Below are 22,051 nucleotides of genomic sequence, written 5' to 3' on the forward strand. Positions count from 1 at the left end.
AGTCATGGGTTTCCCCCCGTCATAGGGTACGTCGCTCCCCGTCCCCTCTTTTATGGAGCATGGTTGACGGGGTGTTGTTTTCCCTCAGCCGCGTCGTATGGGACCGATGTCTGTATTTTTTTCTGTGAAAAAAGCGGCTTCTTGTCGTTCTCCCAGGCGGTTTGGAGGAACGGTATCTGGTGTCTTGTTAGACTATCCATTGATGTGTTTTGGGTCTCGACGTGTACATAGTGCTGGCCCTGGGTGCTTCTGATAGGAACCACGCATGGGCTTGCGCGCCTTGGTTGCTCATCATTGAAACAGCGTTTTTATGGGGCAACTGGGATGGAGTTTGTCTCTTCCGAGCGCCAGTTTACTAGGTTTGTCTCGACGAATTCTTGTTCATATCTGGGGGATGTTAACGGAATAGATCAAAGCATAGGTAGAGGGGTCTCACACCCTTGGGGTGGGCCACCGAGCGCGGTACGAAGGGACCGTCTGGGTGGTGCCCTCTATAATGTTTTGGATCGACACGCGTACCTACCCCCCTCCTAGGGTTGGGGATGGCGGCGTGATTAGGGCATGGGACTGATTCTGGTCACACCGGTCCAGGTCAGTTAACCTGTTGTCCGCCGGGGACGCAGATCTGCTGTTCTGGTACCCTGAGGGACTTGTGCTTTTTTCGTTGGGAAAAATGCCGGGTCGGCCCGGGTGTTGCAGGGTTTGACGTTATGGAGATGTTCGTGGTTGTGTTACTACGTATTACCCCTCACTGTTGCTTGGTCCATGTTGTGTTGTACCTTGTGCTGCGCTGAGGGGGCCTGGTCCTTCTCCATTCTTTTCGCCCCTCTCTTCTCCTGCTTAAGCATGGCTGGGAGGGGGCTGTTGAGGTGATTCTTATAGAACTCCTCTGGCATCCCTGTGTACGTCCCGGTCCGCCGGGCCCGGTCCGAAATTGTTTCGTCGACCCGTAGGCCTGGGATAACCCCTTTTTGAAAACTGAAACACTTGTACTGCGGTATAGCCAGTGTATACCCGCAGTTGTGTTTTGGAGTTTTTTCTTGAGGGGTTATAGGAACAACCGCCTCATGTTAGAACCAAGGGGGTGGTTGGTTCCCTGGTGTGTTGGTAGCGGAGTCAACTCTCGGGGTAGGCCGGTTGAGTGTGCCCCCGAACGTTTCATGACGTCTGCCAATCGTGTCAGCCTTCTCTGCCTCGACCCCTCTAGAGAGTCGGGGGGGTTTTGTGGAGGCTGTGACATGGTGCACAACAATGCCAGCATACGCCCCTTCCGCCGGGGTGCTGTTTCAGCAGACCCCTTTGGCGCCTGTCTAGTCCGCAGTGCTCCAGGCTCAGGTTGAGTGCCTGTTGCCTGGATTGAGGGATCGACCTCTTTTGGGGGTCGTCTCCCCGGTGCACTGCCTGCTCCCGCTGTGGGTGTAGCCTCTTGAGTGCTTCGAGCTTGGCTGTACGAGTGGCTGTAATGCAGAAAGAGATTGATTTTGGTTGGGTCTAATCTGTGTCTAATGAATGGGTTCTTGTGTTGGGTTATGTGTTGTTTTGGAATGTGTTTGTCTATTGGTTATGAGGAGTATTAGAGTATGAGTGTATGGAATGTTGTGCTGTTTTTGAGCACGTTTTAGTTTTCTCTGAGATGTCTTTGTTTGTTGTTTTATTGATATTTGTTGTTTTATTGATATTTGTTATTGTTCTATATTAGAACATTTGGCATACATATTTGTTTGTATGTCTGATTTTGATTGGTTTAATGTTCTATAATTGTTTGTATATTTTATTGGTGTTTTATTGATATTTGTTTTGTTTTTATGTTGTTTTATTGATTATTCTTGTTTAATTGAGGCAGTGACTAATGGGGATCTGAAAGAAAGAAAGAAAGAAAGAAAGAAAGAAAGAAAGAAAGAAAGAAAGAAAGAAAGAAAGAAAGAAAGAAAGAAAGAAAGAAAGAAAGAAAGAAAGAAAGAAAGAAAGAAAGAAAGAAAGAAAGAAAGAAAGAAAGAAAGAAAGAAAGAAAGCTTACAGCCATACCAACCTGAACGCGCCCGATCTCGTTTGATTTCGGAGGCTGTATAGGTTCAGGCCTGGGTTGTACTTGGATGGGTGACTGCCTGAGTATACCAGGTTCAGTGAGCTAGGCGGCGTGCTATAGGGGGTAAGGGCCTGCTCTTGGATGGGCCCTGTCCGAATACGCTGGCGATGTGGGGGGCGGTGTCACTAGTGACCGCCTGGTGAGGTCTAGATGCTGTGGCGTCATTGGCCTCTCCAGGCCCCCTTTTTCCGGGGGGGTCCAGTCCCTTCTGGGTCTGGGTCCTCCTTCGCGCTCCGCTGCTACGGCCTTGCCACGGGGTTGGGCTTTGCTCTTGACCCCGTGATATTAGGGGTGGTAACGGGGGTTTGTTCCTTTCCGTTCGTTCCCTAGTGGCATGCGGGTTGTGCGTTTGTGTAGTCGTGGGTACGCCCCACTGTCTGCTCACCCTGTGCGTTGAGTTGCTGAAGTCTCCTCTTCGCGCAGTCGGATCCGACTCCCTCCCGTCCTCTGCTAGGGGGGTTCGGGGGGCTCGGGTCCTCCCCAGTTCTGATGGTTGTGGGGGCCTCAGCGGGTACATTTGTCGAGCTCAGCTCTGCTCAGCTCCTGTGTTGCAATAGACGCTGAGCAGAGCTATGCAATATATAACGTACGGTTATGTATATAACCATAGTTATATGAGCATAGTGACGCTCAGCGTCTGACTCACTGAGGACCCCGTGATCTTGCCTTGTGGTGAAATATTTGGGAAGGAGCTGGTGGTATGGCCACACCCCTGCTTATGTAGGTAGCGGATGGGGGTGTGGCCAGACAGATGATGGTATGTAAAGGTACATGTGGACATTTATTTCAGTTCAATACTGGATATGAAGAGTATTGCAATAGACGCTGAGCGTCACTATGCTCATATAACTATGGTTATATACATAACCGTACGTTAATGTTTCCCATTTATCTCTGCTAGATCACATTTATGAATAAAATTGCTATTTGTTTTTCTGTGATCAAATGTAAATGCCTGTAAAAAAAGAAAAACAAGAATCTGTTATAATCAAGACAGAAATGGAATAAATCATGTTTATCTTTGAAAATATAAATGAAACAAGGTGGAGGCAGACAGTGAAGGTACCCAGTGAACCTTTTTCACAAACGGGTACCAAAGACCCGAACACCACACAAGGGTTAAAAGGGTAATTTATTTATTGTTGCACAATCCTACGTAAATTAATAGACTCCAACTCCAACATCAGCCTGAATACAACAGAGAATTCAGAGGTTAATATGTGCAACTGTTCAGAAGTAGCACCTCGACGCATTCGAAGCTCTGGGTGGTACTTTCCTTCGAGGTGGTTTTCCCTCCTTAAAACAACAGCAGCACATCAAGGTTATAGCCTATAAAACCTGTTCTCACAGTCGACGGGTACGGGGGGGGGGAGACTCGCTGGCCCTGCTGTACATTAGAATTCTTTTGGAGTGAGGCCTCTCTCTCAGCAGGGGGGGGGGGGGGGGGTGCTTCCACTGAAAGGAGCAGCGCAACCCAGCCGTGGCTCTGTGAACACAGAGACCGATACAGGATGGAGGGTGGAAAACGGCTTTGCTCCAATTACTGTCTCCGCCAACATTCCCGTTCTCCCGATCCCTGGTTCTCAGTGCTGATTGGAGCGAATGTCCCGGTTCCTCGTCAGAACGTGTGTCAGGTGGGGCACCACGGAGACGATTGATTGGCTGATTAGCCGTGTTTACCTTGGCCCCTGGACTCTATTGGAGAACAGTTGGGGATTTCCTCAAGGTCGATGCCATTAATATTCAACAATGCCATATTGCTGTCAGGGAGGCAGCCTACCCCCTGGTGCGCAGAGATGTAATCTGGCTGGTTATTGTAGTGCTCTCTCTCTGGAGGACTGCTCCAATGCTTACCTTGACTACAGTACTGTAGAGTAGAGGGAAGGAAGGTAATGTTTTGTACAAAAATCAATGGCTGGCAAATGTATAGTTCAATCATTGCGCTGATCGACTGACCCATTGTGTGTATACTGTAGTGCAGGAGTGCCAAGACATTTTGACGTGGAGGGTTTGAGGGTCAAACATAACATAGTTGGAGGGCAGTATGAGTGTATATTGATAACTTTAAGGACGAGCAAGTAAATGGCAATATCTTTTGTCTTTTGCCAACGAGAGATTATTTCAAATGCACACCTAACTATATAATATTAAACACGTGGATTTTCGCAAAAGACCTCCCCATTGAAAACCTTTATCTTTGGAGAGTGAACATATCAAGGTAATTCGGGGGTCATATAGCAATGATTAATGCATGTATGTCATACTGTACCTCTCCCTATGTGCATAGAATTAATTGAGTTAACATTTTCCAGTAACTCATTTGAGTATATATTGCTATGTACTGTATGTGAAAATTTTTCAAGCAACTGCTAAACATACAAAGGTAATTTATAACCTTCATATCAACAATCCAGTTTTTTCTCAATTAATGAGAAAAAACTCAAGACAGGAGCAATTATTTCCCCCCTTGTAGCTGTGACTGAATAGCTCTGGTCCTTTCTAATAAATTTAATTCATTCAATCTTTATTTCAACTCGAAGATTCATCGAGGGCAAGCCCTTATTTTCAATCACGTCAAGCATACATACATAATAAATACATAATAAATGCAAAACATAATAGAGTTTGAACAATCAATTAAAACAACTGCAGATTATGGCGGAAGTATTGAGTTTTAGAGTTTGTTGTACGATGTTCCACGTGTCAGGAGCACAGAAGCTAAAAGCAGATTCCCCAGGTTCAGTTTAAACTCAGTGGGTGCTTTGAGTGTGAGCCAGGCATTGGATCATGTACCATATGGTCCAGACGTCCACTCCATTAGTGAAGTGAAATCATTTGGACAATCTCCAATTGTGGCTTTATATAGAAACAGATGCCAATGCAACTCTCGCCTCTCTCCTAGGGAGGACCATCCAACTCTGCTATACAGGTCACAATGGTGAGCACCATAACCATCACTGGTGATAATAGAATAGAATAAAATAGAACAGAATAGAATAGAATAGAATAGAATAGAATAGAATAGAATAGAATAGAATAGAATAGAATAGAGTATAATAGAAGGGAAATTCAGCACTACAGATTGCTCACAGTAAACATTTAGGTAGTCAAAAGTCACAAATAACAATACAAATACAGTCAGGGATATACATTCTAAGATATGTACAGTACATTCTAAAATATACAGCCAAAAGTATACAGTAATATACAGTAAAATGTACAGTGTAATGTTACACTCACTAAGGGCAGTGGCGGCTGGTGAATTCTTCTCCAGGGGGGGCGCTATACCAAACATTTAGCAAACATGTACCGAGGTATCACAATATCACACACACACACACACACGTGCACACATTGGCGAAACCACACACTGAGTAGCCTACTGTGCGCGTCAGAGCTTTGGCGATACCACAAGGTACGAATATTTAAGTAGGTAGAGTACAACTATCACCATTGCCATCAATCAATATATGATCACAGTCACGTTTCCAATAGCGCCTACACAAACACGCACGCCCAGGTCTCTCTCTCTCTCTCTCTCTCTCTCTCTCTCTCTCTCTCTCTCTCTCTCTCTCTCTCTCTCTCTCTCTCTCTCTCTCTCTCTCTCACTCGCTCCCTCTCTCTCTCCCACGCGTACGCCCGTATTCAGATCCGTATAATAATAACCACAGATGTATATCTTGTCATTTGAAACAAGTTACCATTATATTGTCAAATTTGAAGGAACTGCAAATGATCAGACCTAGTAGTATGTAGTATATACCAAGAATAACTTCAGTATGAGTAAGACTTACATAGACTTACCATCACAAGAGTTGAAGGGGGCGAGATATTCAGCTGTCCACAAGCCATATTTTTTATTTTTTTTAAATCCACTCAAAAAGAAACTCCAGTAACAGTCCATACCATGGGTAGCTGGTAGCTGCATCCAGCTAGCCATATAGCTTCTTGTTAGCCAAAGTACTTCTTCCTCTGTCTGTTGATTGTTTCTGAATTGAGGAGATATCAGGCTGATGAGGTCGAAACTCTTTCACTCCAGTGTTCATCTCTCAAAAGGTATTGTTTTGAGGGATTTACCTGCATTCGAGGTTGTAATGTTCTGACTCCATGCCTCCAATGATCCATGGTAGCTACTAGTAAGCTAGCAAACTCTCCGTTGTGTGGACTGGGGGAGTGACAACACAGCAGGACCCTGCTTGCTTGGAGCGCTAGAAAAATGCGCCCCGATTACATCATATTACATCATATTTGAACGCACTGATAGGCGAAATGTATTTGCTTGACCTATTTAATTGGCTGCGATGATACAGTGTGCACGCTACGTCTATGCGCCCAGCTTTAGAGGTACTCTCTATATCAGGGGTGGGCAATTATTTTCCCCGGGGGGCCGAATGAGCAACTGAAAATGTGTTGGAGGGCCGGGCCAAAATTCCAAACTCAATTATGCATAATATAAATTTTATTTCTATATAAAAAGCAGTAAATGGCATTGTTTTGACCCCTGGTAAGAGTGTATGTTATTATTTGGCAATTAAAAGGTGAGGTTGGCTTTCAAAAATATCATTTATTCAAATAGAATTTATTTCCAAAATGATAAACAAAATGTGAAACATTAATAACAAATGGCATGTATGAAAAAGTGCTATAGAAATAATAAATAATATTATAAATAATAAATAATTTGAGGTTTATATACTATTGAAACAAGGATGTTCTTAGCTTTCTAAAGACATCACATCATCTTATAGCCAAAATAAACGAGACATGTCACTGAACTGTGTAAAGAAAAGTGTCCCAGTTTTGTAGCCTTTTTTACTTTACATGCCTATATTAAACATTTAATGTTTTCAGAACTGTGCAAAAAAAATAAAAATAAAGAGCAAGTGTCCCATTTCACTTGTTATATTTCCACATTTTAGTGTTCTTCAGCTCTTTTTTTTTCATTCAGTGTGATAAATCCAGTCTCTGTTGAGCTTTTACAAGTCCATCAAAGTCAGGTTGCATGTCTGAGGTGGAGATGCGAAGCACAGCTGCCAGATGTTCATCAGTGAGAGAGGATCTGTACCTGGACTTGGTAAACGTCATGACTGAGAATGTCTGTTCACATATGTAGGTAGATCCAAAGAGAACCAACATCTTCTGAGCATGTCTCCTCATGTTTGGAAAGTTCTCCTCCTTGAGAGCAGAGTAGAACTCTAGCAGTGATGCTGACTTAAAGTGCTCTTTCATTAGTGAATCAGACTGCAGGTCAATGAGTTCAAGCTGAACATCAGTGGGTGCACTATCAACACTGCAGGTAAAGGGAGAGGAAACCAGCTGCATTTCATCCTCAACCTTTTTGAAATCTTGAAAACGCCTTGAAAATTCATCATGCAGTGCTCCCAACATGGATGAGTAGTACCTGTGCCGGTGATCAGCTGATGGTTTGACTTCTTTCATGGTTTTCATGTGTTCAAGATTGTTGCTGCCTAGTTGCCTTGAAATTAATTGCAACTTTGTCATGAAGGCTTTCACATGGCTATGCATTTGATGAGCAAAAAGGCCCTTGCCCTGCAGTTGTGTGTTCAGTTCATTCATCATTGCAGTCACATCAACAGCAAATGTTAAATCTGCAATCCAGTCCTTATCAGACAGCTCTGGGATGGTTTTGCCTTTCATCTCACAAAACTCTTTTATCTCTGATTTCAGAACCCAAAACCTTTTTAGCACTTTGCCCAGGCTGAGCCATCTGACAGCTGTGTGGTACCTGACATCACCATGCTCGCTCTCTTGCTCCTCCAATAGTGAAACAAACTGCCTGTGATTTAATGCTCGCGCTCTGATGAAATTAACTGTTGCAGTAACAACATCAACCACATGGCTAAGTTTTAGCACTGACTTGCACAACGCTTGACTAATTTCTGCTCTGCGTTGAGTTCACTCACTTTATCTTGCATTCTTTTCAAGAGCCCAACATTTTTCCCTGTCAAATTCGGACATCCATCCGTAGTGACACCTGCCAGTTTGTCCCATTCAAGTCCCAGTTTGTGCATGCATGACTTTACCTCAGTGAACAGATCACTCCCCGTTGTGGTGCCTTTCATTGGCCGCATCGCTGCCAGCTCCTCCGTAAGCTTGAAGTCGCGCATTATCCCCCGGATAAATATGAGCAGCTGGGCTGTGTCACGGACATCACAGCTCTCATCCAACGCCAAAGAATAGAAGTCGAAGCTTCCCACTTCACTTTGCAGCTGACACTCGAGATTCTCTGCGATATCCTCCACCCTTCTCGTCACGGTGCGGCGGGACAGCGGGATGCTTTCAAACGCTTCTTTTTTTTCTGGGCATAGGAGTGCTGCAGACTCGACCATGCACTCTTTCACAAACTCCCCCTCCGAGAATGGCTTACTGTTCTGGGCGATTTTGTGGGCTATCACAAAGCTGGTTTTGGTCGCTGCATCTCTGGCTGCATGCAGCTTTTGAAAACAGCCTTGTTGTTTTTCTAGCTTTGCTAGTAAATCCGTTGACGTCCGCGCACGTTCGACATCAGTCATGTTTTTGTACTTCTCCGCATGTTTTGTCTCGTAATGCCGTTTCAAATTGTACTCTTTAAACACGGCGACATGCTCCCCACAAACCAAACACACAGGTTTCCCCTTGACTTCAGTAAAGAAAAACTGTGTAGTCCATATTCGTTTGAAAATTCTGCTTTCGACATCCACTTTCCTCTTTTTGACTCGACATTGAGCTGACATGTTCGCATTTTTGACACGGAAGGTAGACAGGTTGACGTTGTCAATCACACGCATTTCACGTGCGTGCACTGTGAGAATAAATGGGCTTCAATTCCTTCAAAATAAAAGCACATACAAAAAAAAAAAAATAATAATATTTTCTAATTATCATGAAATCTCTCGCGGGCCGGTCAGAACCATCCCGCGGGCCGGATCCGGCCCGCGGGCCGTACAATGCCCAGGTCTGCTCTATATCATATCAGACAGTGACGTCATGTGAATCACAAAACAATGATTTATATTTGATATATTAACGTTATTGTGCATTTGAAACACAAACATAAATTTCTTTTGTTTAAATTTTTTTAGCATTTTTACAGCTTTATTGGTCACGCAGGACCGACAGAGGAGAGGGCGAACGGGAGGAGAGGTGGGGAGGACATGCGACAAATAACGACGGGAGCTGGGATCGAACCCGGGTCGGCCGCGTAGGTGCGCAAGGCACTATGGTATGCGCCACGAGGGCGCCCCTCAACAAACATACTTAAAATGAGTAAATATTATTCATTTTAAACATGTTTATTTTATTTTTAGGGGTCTAAAATAAAAATAAAAATAAAACATTTTCTTCTTCTCCTGCTCTCTTTACCAGGGGGGGGGCGGCGCCCCAGCGCCCCCTATTGGTGGGCCGCCACTGACTGAGGGACATGAAGAAGTCAAGTCCGATGGGATTTGGGAATCTCAAATACAAATCGGGATTGGAATAAAAAATGCATTTATATTAAACAATACAGAATATACAGCACTTCTTGGGGTCTGTAGGGTAAGCACTTATTCCCTACCCCCTGAACATTTATGGAGATGTATGGGCCTTTTAAGTCAGTGATAAAAGTGTCTTTCAAGCATAAAAAGCCCCCCCCCCAAAAGGGCCCCCAAAAATCGGGCTTACACGCTTCGCGCACACGCTTGGCCCAGTGCCCAGTGCCCTTTTCAGCCTTTGAGCACATGCACCTCTAAAGTCCTGTACACGTCCCTGTGAAGGACTTCCTGTGCTGTTCAGTGTTGCATCTTAGGAGTCTTAGTCTAACACTGAACGTGCTCCTTCTAAATCTAACGGCTGAATTATATACAGAATCTAAGGGCATAAGAGTGGAAGGCGCCACATCTCCTTAGTCCAACACAGACATGAATGCTGCTTCAATTACTCTCTTTCTGCTAATTATAGGGAAGCTGGCTCTATTCCTATATAAGAAGGCAATCGTTTGCCGCAGTTTACTGGTAAGAATGCCCACATGATATTTAAATGAAAATTTTTCATCAAGCCAGATACCAAGGTATTTATATTCTGAGACTCTCTCAATATCAGACCCATTGACAGTAGATATATGCCTCTATATTTTAGAATGTATATACATATTAGAATGTATATCCCAGACTGTATTTTTATTCTTATTTGTGATTTACTTTGTTAAATGTTCATTGTGAGCGATCTGAAGTGCTGAATTTACCTCGGGATCAATAAAGTACTTCTATTCTATTCTATTCTATTCTATTACAACGGATGCAGTGTTCCAGTATATATTATTATTAGTGGTGGGACACGATTAAACATTTTAATCGAATTAATTAGAGACTTTATAGTTAATTAATCTAAATTAATCACATTTTAATCGCATATAATATGATGCGAAAAGCTAAATTTTTTCAATTCAAATGAATTTTGGTATACGAGTGAATCAATGAATATACATTATACATACGTTTAAGCAGCAAAGTCCTGTATTAGCTACTACACAGACCAACAGATCAATGCAATTTTTAACTAAGTGCAGCAATTTTAGGAATAATATATATATAGCGCAAAGGACCTTTTGTAAACTCAAGCACTTTCGAGGTAAAAGTAAAACACAGTACTTTCAAGTACATTCCAGAACAGTTGACCATTGGGAAAAAAAACTCCTGATTGATCTCAATTTCTCTTATTTTAAATTTTTTTATGAACAAACCAGACTAAGAAAAAGAAAATTGTAATTTATTATACTTTATACTTATAGCACATGCATGAGTCTGGTCTCCTTTGAAAGGTAACATTCTTACACAATAAAGAAAAATCATCATGCGATTAAATGCATACATTTCTTTTTACTTTGAATTCTTTCATATAATTAATCGAAATTAATGCGATAAAGTCCCAGCCCTAATTATTATTAATATATTATTATCTAATAGATCTATATACATTATTATTAATATATTTATCTAATATATATTTGATTAGAAAAGTTGACTTCTTTGTCACTTGTTCTTAAAAGAACACGCAACACATTTGGGACAAGAAGATAGATACCAGTTTCCTCTCTGTGCGTTCAGTAGAAATATATCTGGCTGCATGTTAGCCTAGTTTAGCACAATGAATGCAAGCGGACATGACCGGTTAGCCTTCGGGAGAGGTGTTAGTTGGACAATGTGTAGGCTAGGCTACCCGTACATGTCCGCTTCCATTCATTGTGCTAAGCTAGGCTAACGTGCAGCCAGATAGCTTTCTACTGAACCCACAGAGAGGAAACTGGTATCTATCTTCTTGTCTCTCTCTGGAGAAGACGATAAGCTAATTTCCCCAAATGTTGGCATGTTCCTTTAAGGCTCAGAGTTCTCTCTTGTCCCACTTCCCTAGCTTTACCCAAGGCATGCGAGGTGAAGGGGGATCATCACTGTGACCCAAAATATCTCCCTGGCTCCTTCCCTAAGACTCTGTGGCGCTCCGAGCCTCTCCCACCGGACTGACTGGAAGGACAACAGCAATCAGCGTGTCACTTCTTTCTCTCATATTAGGGCATACCAAGAATGTGAGAGAGAGAGAGAGAGAGAGAGAGAGAGAGAGAGAGAGAGAGAGAGAGAGAGAGAGAGAGAGAGCGAGAGAGAGAGAGAGAGAGAGAGAGAGAGAGAGAGAGAGAGAGAGAGAGAGAGAGAGAGAGAGAGAGAGAGTGAGAGAGAGAGTCCCACCAGACTGAGGGCCTGCAGGTCTGCCTCAGTGGCAGTATAGACGGTTCCTGTGTTTGTGCGTGTTCCTGTCTCCCGCTGTCACCGCGAGGCGCGTCGCCATTGTGTCCATGCAGCGAGCGACCGGGGGGTCGGGGCGTGCTTGATCAACCTCGCCGCCCGGTTAGAGGGAGGGGAGGGTGGAGCAGGGAGGAGGGTGGGTGGAGAATGGAGGGTGGTGGCTTCAGAAACAGAACTACTCACACCTAGTAAGCATAGACACACACACATACGCACATACGCACATACTGTACACACATATTGTACACACATACTGTACACACACACACACACACACACACACACACACACACACACACACACACACACACACACACAGACACACACACACACACATGCACACACGCACACACGCACGCACACACACACGCACACGCACAGCGATCAGGCTGGCCCCAGGGGGGGCAACCAGTACTTCCTCTGGTAAACATTGATCCTGGCCACCGTAAATGTCCAAACCCCCCCACCCCCTCCTAATAGACAGTCTCCTCCCCACCGCATGTATATTTCTCTCCCACCCACCCCCTCCTAATGTACAGTCCCCTCCCCATCATATGTATATACTCTGTCAGGATCTATAGGTAACAGTACTGTATATTTGAATATCGTATATGTCACAAATGTAACAGTACTAAATACCTGTATGTCATGTATGTCCCTATGCCATAAATGTCATGTATGTTGTGTATGTCATAAATGTCACTATGAATTGAAAATGGGGGACCCTGATGTAAACAAGACAAACGTCTTTCTCTGGTCTGCATCCCCTTAACAATTGTGTGTATTGAGCCGTACTGTATTGTACCCATTCTGCAATCTGTTAAATAAAGTTTTCATTCATTCATTCATCCAGGTAAACACATTCTGAGTCTGCCAGAGCAGAATGGGTAGTATTTTGAAGCTCTCCTCTCCTCTCCTCTCCTCTCCTCTCCTCTCCTCTCCTCTCCTCTCCTCTCCTCTCCTCTCCTCTCCTCTCCTCTCCTCTCCTCTCCTCTCCTCTCCTCTCCTCTCCTCTCCTCTCCTCTCCTGGATGCAGAACAGAACAAATATGAACTATATTAGAAGACAGATGTCATTCTCAACCTTTGGGTTTGCATACCACTATGTAATCAAACAGAAGTTCAGGCTATTTCTGATGTACTTAATGTTCACCACGGCAGTGCCAGTCTCGATGGGAATATTATTGATAGTCTGCGTTTCAGACAGTTTTTTATTGTTGCCATCATGTCTGTTGAATTCACATTGGATAAAATCCAATAAAATCCTTTCAATAACCCAGGATTCCTTGAGCCCCTGTGTCTTGGCACTACAGCAGAATTGAGAATGACATGTTTATTGACTTCTCACCACTAGCGATGCTTCAATTATGGTAGTTTAGGACGTAAAATTACCATCATATTTGTACTGGCATATGCACAGCACTTCATTATTTACATTCTCCATCCCCGTCCTTTCACACCAGCTTCAAAATGACATTATTACAAATATTCAACATGAGAACGTCATATGTTTTCATGTTTTCCTAGCAATCATCATGATAACTGAGTGAGTTCACGTTGGATTAACGTGGCGAGTTGCGCTCCTGCTAGGGCTGCGCAGAGCTCTAGACGCGGGATAGATTGTTGCTTTCGTGGGGCTATTCTTGAGCGAGCCAGGATGAAAGCAGTATGTATTTATCCTCCCTCCTCTCGGGCACGCAAGTAGGCCACCGAACCGTAGGCTACTTCGGAGGCGTCGCTGAAGACGTGCAGGTCCATCTGGCACGTCTCCGGCCTCACTGTGGGTGGGAAGTAGCTGCGGCGTATGTTGACACCTGGGAGTGAGCTGAGTTCCGTCTCCCACTCTCTCCATGTGGATGCAAGGTGTTCGGGTATGGGGTCGTCCCAGCCCTGGTCCTTGTCCCATAACGCTCTTACAATCATCTTTGCCCTGGTGGTGTAAGGTAGAATACATCCCAACGGGTCATATTGTCTGGCGAGTGTTCTGTATACACTCCGTCTGGTGGTCGGTAGTGCAGTCGACCTTCCCTGCTCCTTAGTCAGGGGTGTGTGTTTATAATGGAGCGAGTCTGTTTTGAAGCGCCAGACTAGTCCTAATGTCATTTCTTGGGCTTCTCCTGGGATGGTCGCCATCCAGGTCTCGCTGCTTGCTGCCTTGTCCTCGGGGGAGAGGCTGCGCAATACTTGCGGGTCGCTGCTGGCCCACTGCCTGAGATCAAAGCCGCCTTTGATCAGGGAGGCGCGGAGCTTGAGTAGAAGGGCCTCGGCTTCTTCTGGCGTCGAGACGCTTTGCAGACAGTTGTCCACGTAGAAACTATTTCCTACACTTTGTCGGACCTCTTCATCAGCTGCTGGGTCCTCTGCGACGTGTTTTTGCAGTGCAAACGTAGCACAGCATGGGCTGCATGTGGTTCCGAAAGGGAGGACTTCCCATTGATAGATGGCTGGTTGCTCATCCCCGATCCTCTCTCTCCATAGGAACCACAGCAGGGGCTTGTCCTCCTCCACTAGTCTCACCTGCAGGAACATCCCTTTGATGTCGCCGCTGATGGCCACCTTGTCTTGGCGGAAACGTAGTAACACGCCTAGTAGAGAGGGGCCGAGTGTTGGGCCGGGCAAGAGCTCTTTATTCAGATTTTGTGATCCGATCTGGTAGCTGCAGTTGAACACAATACGATCCTTGCCGTTGTGGTGGACTTTGTGGTGCGGCACGTACCATGATTCGGTCGTCTGATGTCAATTTTCTTTATGTGTCCCGCTGTGATTAGCTTGTCAATCTCAGCGCGGTACACAGTCTCTTGAGCGGGGTCTCTGGCTAGGCGCCGCTCTGTGTTCAATAGATACCGCTCCGTCGCTTCTTTTGGGGCGTGGAAGGTAGGCATACCCTCTCGCCTCAGGAGTGGAGTTGCGTATCTCATCACTCCGTTGACTTTGACTCTCTTTGTCCCCTGCTCGAGGAGTGCTATAGCGTAAATGTCTTCCTTGGAACGAATGTCTTTCTTTTCGTTCTTAAAGGGCATTGTCTCTAGTGTCCATAGCCTCTCGACATGCTGTAGGAGGGTGGTGTCTTCTTCTGTCACTCTGGAGTGGAGGCAGTTAGTGGCTGCTGTTCGGTTAAGAGACTTAGCGAGGGGGCCTTGTAATGTCCATCCTAGGCGGGTCTCGACTGCTGCAGGACAGCCTCTGGGCCCTGTGTGGACCCGGTCAATCGGGACGATGAGGTCTGCATGGTCGGAGCCTATCAGCAGGGTCGGGGTGGCACCGTCTATGAGCGGTATAGGTAGTTGACGCAGGTGCACATATTTATCCATCAGCTTGGCGATGGGGTAGGTGCATGACGGTCACCAATCTTCGGCCATCGTTTGCTCTCCTAGGTCCCTCTCTGGAGCTTGGGGTGCTCCGCATGAACGTATCCAACCGTAGGCTGTTGACTTCTCTCGCCAGGAAGTCGGCTAGGTCTAGGAGGGATGGCTCGGGACCGTTAGGATCACGGTGGTCTCTTTGCCGCCTGAAGCGCTCTTGTCGGGCGGGCGGAAGCTTCTCTAAAATCCTCTCGACATTAGAGTTTGCGTACAGTTCGTGCATACCCTTTTCTCTTTGCGCCCCCAGCATCCCTACCAGGGATTGTACCTTGATAGACAGGTCATCTAGTGAGCGATTGTCTGTGGCTGGGGGTAGGCGGTCAATATGCCTTATCTCTTGTATTACGTAGTCCCATATGCGTCCATATCTTTGGTCGAGTGCTGCTAGAGCCGCTGTGTATGGGGTAGTAGAGGTGGCATAGGCCAGCGCTATATTGTGCGCTCGGGGCACCTTGAGGTGCTTCAGTAGGATAGCATACTTGTACGGTTCATCAGCTACATCGGACATCATTGTCTCTAAGCACATTCGTAGCTCCGTGTACTGTGCTCTGTTCTCGTGGGTGAAGTCCGGAAACGTCGGTGTGCCAATGTATGATGCCATGGATGGCTGGCACATCGGTGAGCGTTGGAAGAGAGGCCTCCTAGGCGAGTCTCCTCTTACGCCTCTTGGTGGGCTGGTACCTGCTGGGTACCATGGCCCGCGTATCCAGGTGCTATTCCTCGGGGCTGGTCGTGCGTCAAGCTCACCCGTGAATTGAGTCGGGGGTCTGTAGCGCAGAGCCGCGGGGGTAGAGCCTGGGCTGTACTGGACCTCCTGGTCCTGTGGAGTACTGTGCTGCTGTCGGGCTTGACTCTCCTCCTCTCCCTCTTCTTCTTCCTCTGGCAGGTCCTCTAGATCCTGTAGTCGTCTATTTAGCCTCTCCGCGGTGTAGACCGTTTCTTCCTTGTAGCTGGGTCTCGCGTGGACCGGTCGGGGAAGGAGTTCGGAGGGGGGTATAGGCTCTCTCTGGTGGTCGGGCTCAGGGTCGCTTGATCGGGTAGGGGAGGGTGCCCTTGACCCTTGTCTTGACGAGGCCCTGGAACCCCGTGCGGAGGGAGGGGGTGTTGCCCTGGTGATCAGCTGCTCCATTATCTGCGCTTGTAATCGGTCGCGCTCGGCTTCGCGCTTGGTGAGAGCGAGGTTGCGCTCTGCTTCTCTTTGGGCACCGGCAGCGGCGCGCTGGGCTTCGGCGACGATGCGCTGGGCTTCGGCCCGGTCCCTTACCATATTCTCTTCCGTCTGAAGGCGTCTAATCTCTAGACGTATACGATCTTCGTCGCTCCGTTGCTGTGCCTGAAGGCGTTCTCTTTCCATGGAAGAATGTTCGCGCTCACTAAGCGTCTGTGCTTGGAGTCGATCGCGCTCTGTTGAGGCTGCTAGGCTGGCGAGGAATGCCTGTGCCAGCATCTTGTCCGCCTCGCTGGGGGAAGACGCTGGTTGAGGTGATCCGCTCCTGGCAGTACTCGTTGGAGATCTGTTCTCCTGTGGCGAGTCCTGGAGATCCATCTCCGGGGTGCTCTCCTCTTCTTGTAGCGGGTAGAGTTCCATCCCTGGAGGGCTGTCTTTATCCTGGAGCTCTCCGGGGACTACTTCTTCGGTCTTGGCGGGGGGTAAAGTCATGTCGGGTCCCTCCTGGTCCCTACCGTGAGCTTGGTCAGTTACGTTAGAACCCACTAGGGCCTCTATTGGCGGGGTAGCCTGGTCGATAGGGTCGGACATAATTTTACTATCTACTTTTTCCGCGTTTACCGTCTGTAGAAAGCTAGGTAGTATATTGGCAACGTAATCCTCTAAGTACTGAGGTGTCTGCCGTCTACGCTGCGGGCGATCTACTTTAGGAGAACCGTTTTGTGGAGTGTTCATCATAGGCCATGTCAATATTAATACCACTATATTAATATTACACTAGTTACCCTCCGGCTCGAAGGACCAATTGTAACTGAGGGGTACAATTCCCTGACTGTATTGATAAGTATGGTATCATTAAACCACTACCGCTTTATGTACTTTAATTACTGGCCATACAGTACATGATATATAAATATAATGAACACTTCCCACAATGAACCGGTTCTACACAAAGTTGTCTTTAAGTATTTATTGCAGCAAAAGGTACATAATACTTCTCTATTATACTTTGAATGCACTTGTAAGGCAAAGGAATGTGCGTAGGCAAATCAACAATGAATGTCCATTCTCTGGTTACGCAGGAGGTAATTATACAACCTGAATCTTAGGGAATTATATCTATGGTACACTAGTAATATATAGCGGGAGATACTGGAAGGGTCCCCCTGGTTGTAAGCCAGCAGGGGTAGAGGATCTGTCGGTAGTAGAGAGTCTGGTCAACGATGACTAAGGAGACTCCAAGTACAGGAGACGGTGCAATAGCCTCTTGATCCACAGACGAATACAGCTGTTCTCCGTAGACTGTAGCTCCACAGTGAAGAAGACTAGCCGGCCTCAGGCTCTCTGAGGTGCGGACTCGACTTGGCTCCTCACAGGGTAAATCCAACACGTGCAGGCGTCGGCGATTCTCCGCTCCATAAATCACAGGACCAAAACAAATATAATCCAGCCGCAAAGGGCTATGTAGTCGTCGGGTAGATTAATCCAGTGTACATGTCCACACGGTTCTCGTCTAGGTCTCCTCGGGTGAAAGCGCCATGAAAGCAGCCCAGCCTGGATAAGAACTCTAGCTGGTACGAGGAAGCGTTGGTGATGCTGGTCACTGTAGAACTTTAGCCGCACGATACACTATACACAAATAGACTATTACTGACTTAATAGAAATATGTCGCACTCGACGGTATAGCGCCAAACTCTGACAATTCAGTTATTAATTCGCACGCAGTCTCAATGCTCTATTCTGGGGCCAAACAGGCCATACTTCACCGCACGGAGTATCGTGGGTGAGGCTTCAACTTATTGGGTAACTCTTAGACTAAGCGCTTCTGTATTCACCTGCGCCATATTTATATGCACGGTGAACAAACTAGTGCCAACGACATTTCTGTCTCGTATCCCTGGGCAAGGCCGGGCATGCACAGACATGTCTTGACGGTGACTTTGAACCTGACTCCGGAGGCATGGCTCTGGCGCCTGTGGACCGCTGTCCAATAGGAGAACGAAATATTATGGTCTGTAGTAGGCTAAAGGGATATTCCGTGTATATGTACAAGGAATATACAAGGGATATCAAACGATATACAAATACTATGCAATATATATCAATCAATAAATATATATATTCGGTTTAATCTGATCCTTTGTAACAATAACTGTTAATTGGGTTTTAAGGGCAAACTTGGTATGACAAAATGTATTTTGATTTCTATATTATTGTGAATGCATTTGAAGACACTGTAACGTTGTCAAAAAACTTGACATTTTAATTTCTTGTTTGTTGTTGTTGTTCATAAGATTTAAGAGGCAAAAATCTATGCCGTGACAGATATGGACTAAGCTGAACCATTGCATTTTGACAGACTATTGATGATTATTAGGGGTGTAGCGGTACATGTATTCGTCCCGCGACTTCGCGGTACTGACGTCACAGTTTGGTATAGGGAGCCATACGACGAATATGTCTCAGGGGGGACTATACGACACTAGGTGGAACTAGGGTAGAATACAGTACGTCTCAGGGGGGACTATACGACACTAGGTGGAATTAGGGTTGAATATGTCTCAAGGGGGACTATAGACACTAGGGTTGAATATGTCTCAGGGGGGACGCTATGACACTAGGTGGAACTGGGGTTGAATACGTCTCAGGGGGGACTATAGACACTAGATTAAGACAGGGAGGACGCGACCCTCTTTGCGCCGCCCCTGTGCCTCAAATAGTTTCGCTATCAGCTCTATCTTTAATCTTTCAAAATGTTCAGTTGCTATCGCTATCAGCTCTATCTTACATTTTTCAAAATGTTCAGTTGCTATTGCATGCATTCATCTGTGTTTCACTACACACGAGTGCATGCTTACCAACTGTTAGTCTGCAACACTACTTTCACCGACATCTAAGAAGGGAGATCCCCCCTTGAATGGCCCTTCTAAGGTTTCTCTCCTCCACACTGCCTGTGGTGCATTTTTCCCTATTGTTAGGTTTTAGTGAGTTTTTCCTTACCTTCGCGTGGGGTATGTCTGGGAGTGTTGCATTCATTCATTTATTTGCATTTATTCTAAATTTGTTGGACCTTATGGTGTTCTTGTTTTGTTCTTGACTTATTGTTATGTTTCTTTTTGACTTGTTTAAAGAAGACGTGTCTGGCCCATGGGGACATTAGCGTGTGTTGTCGGGCCTTACAAATACATTTTATTTGATTTAGGTGGAACTAGGGTTGAATATGTCTCAGGAGGGACTATATACACTAGGTGGAACTAGAGTTGAATATGTCTCAGGGGGGACTATACGTCACTAGGTGTAACTAGTTTGAATACGTCTCAGGGGGGACTATAGACACTAGGTGGAACTAGGGTAGAATACGTCTCAGGGGTGACTATACGACACTAGGTGGAACTAGGGTTGAATACGTCTCAGGGGGGACTATACGACACTAGGTGGAACTAGGGTTGAATACATCTCAGGGGGGACTATACGACACTAGGTGGAACTAGGGTTGAATACGTCTCAGGGGGGACTATACGACACTAGGTGGAACTAGGGTTGAATACGTCTCAGGGGGGACTATACGACACTAGGTGGAACTAGGGTTGAATACATCTCAGGGGGGACTATACGACACTAGGTGGAACTAGGTTTGAATATGTCTCAGGGGGGACTATACGACACTAGGTGGAACTAGGGTAGAATACGTCTCAGGGGGGACTATACGACACTAGGTGGAACTAGGGTTGAATATGTCTCAGGGGGGACTATACGACACTAGGTGGAACTAGGGTTGAATACGTCTCAGGGGGGACTATAGACACTAGGTGGAACTAGGATTGAATACGTCTCAGGGGGGACTATACGACACTAGGTGGAACTAGGGTTGAATACGTCTCAGGGGGGACTATAGACACTAGGTGGAACTAGGTTTGAATACGTCTCAGGGGGACTATAGACACTAGGTGGAACTAGAGTTGAATACGTCTCAGGGGGGACTATAGACACTAGGTGGAACTAGAGTTGAATACGTCTCAGGGGGGACTATAGACACTAGGTGGAACTAGAGTTGAATACGTCTCAGGGGGGACTATACGACACTAGGTGGAACTAGGGTTGAATACGTCTCAGGGGGGACTATACGACACTAGGTGGAACTAGGGTTGAATACATCTCAGGGGGGACTATACGACACTAGGTGGAACTAGGGTTGAATATGTCTCAGGGGGGACTATACGACACTAGGTGGAACTAGGGTAGAATACGTCTCAGGGGGGACTATACGACACTAGGTGGAACTAGGGTTGAATATGTCTCAGAGGGGACTATACGACACTAGGTGGAACTAGGGTTGAATACGTCTCAGGGGGGACTATAGACACTAGGTGGAACTAGGGTTGAATACGTCTCAGGGGGGACTATAGACACTAGGTGGAACTAGAGTTGAATATGTCTCAGGGGGGACTATACGACACTAGGTGGAACTAGGGTTGAATATGTCTCAGGGGGGACTATACAACACTAGGTGGAACTAGGGTTGAATATGTCTCAGGGGGGACTATACGACACTAGGTGGAACTAGGGTTGAATACGTCTCAGGGGGGACTATAGACACTAGGTGGAACTAGGGTTGAATACGTCTCAGGGGGGACTATACGACACTAGGTGGAACTAGGGTAGAATACGTCTCAGGGGGGACTATACGACAGTAGGTGGAACTAGGTTTGAATACGTCTCAGGGGGGACTATAGACACTAGGTGGAACTAGAGTTGAATACGTCTCAGGGGGGACTATAGACACTAGGTGGAACTAGAGTTGAATACGTCTCAGGGGGGACTATAGACACTAGGTGGAACTAGGGTTGAATACGTCTCAGGAAGGACTATAGACACTAGGTGGAACTAGGGTTGAATACGTATCAGGGGGAACTATACGACACTAGGTGGAACTAGGGTTGAATACGTCTCAGGGGGGACTATACAACACTAGGTGGAACTAGGGTTGAATATGTCTCAGGGGGGACTATACGACACTAGGTGGAACTAGGGTTGAATACGTCTCAGGGGGGACTATAGACACTAGGTGGAACTAGAGTTGAATACGTCTCAGGGAGGACTATATGACACTAGGTGGAACTAGGGTTGAATACGTCTCAGGGGGACTATACGACACTAGGTGGAACTAGGGTTGAATACGTCTCAGGGGGGACTATAGACACTAGGTGGAACTAGAGTTGAATAATGTATCAGGGGGAACTATACGACACTAGGTGGAACTAGAGTTGAATAAGTCTCAGGGGGGACTATACGACACTAGGTGGAACTAAAGTTGAATAATGTATCAGGGGGAACTATACAACACTAGGTGGAACTAGGTAGATAAATCCTCTGCCATTGTTGTGTAACATGTCATCTCATCTCTATAGTCTTCTTTCTCTGCTTCACGTGAAGTTAAATCTACTCTAGAAGTGAAAGTGAAACTTAGGCTAATCTGTACTGCGACTATAAAATTGCTTGAATGATATTTCTATAGTATGACTGATGTTCCTTTAGTGCTGGGGAACTACTATAAAACTACTGTTTAACAAACTGCCAACTATTTCATGAGGTAAAAGGTAAAGGTTGTATCAAAGGTTATACGATTATGAGTTTCATACAGTTACCCATGTAACTGGCAGCA

The sequence above is a fragment of the Notolepis coatsorum genome, assembly GCF_963971535.1.
Source record: "Notolepis coatsorum genome assembly, chromosome: 7".
Classification (NCBI taxonomy): domain Eukaryota; kingdom Metazoa; phylum Chordata; class Actinopteri; order Aulopiformes; family Paralepididae; genus Notolepis; species Notolepis coatsorum.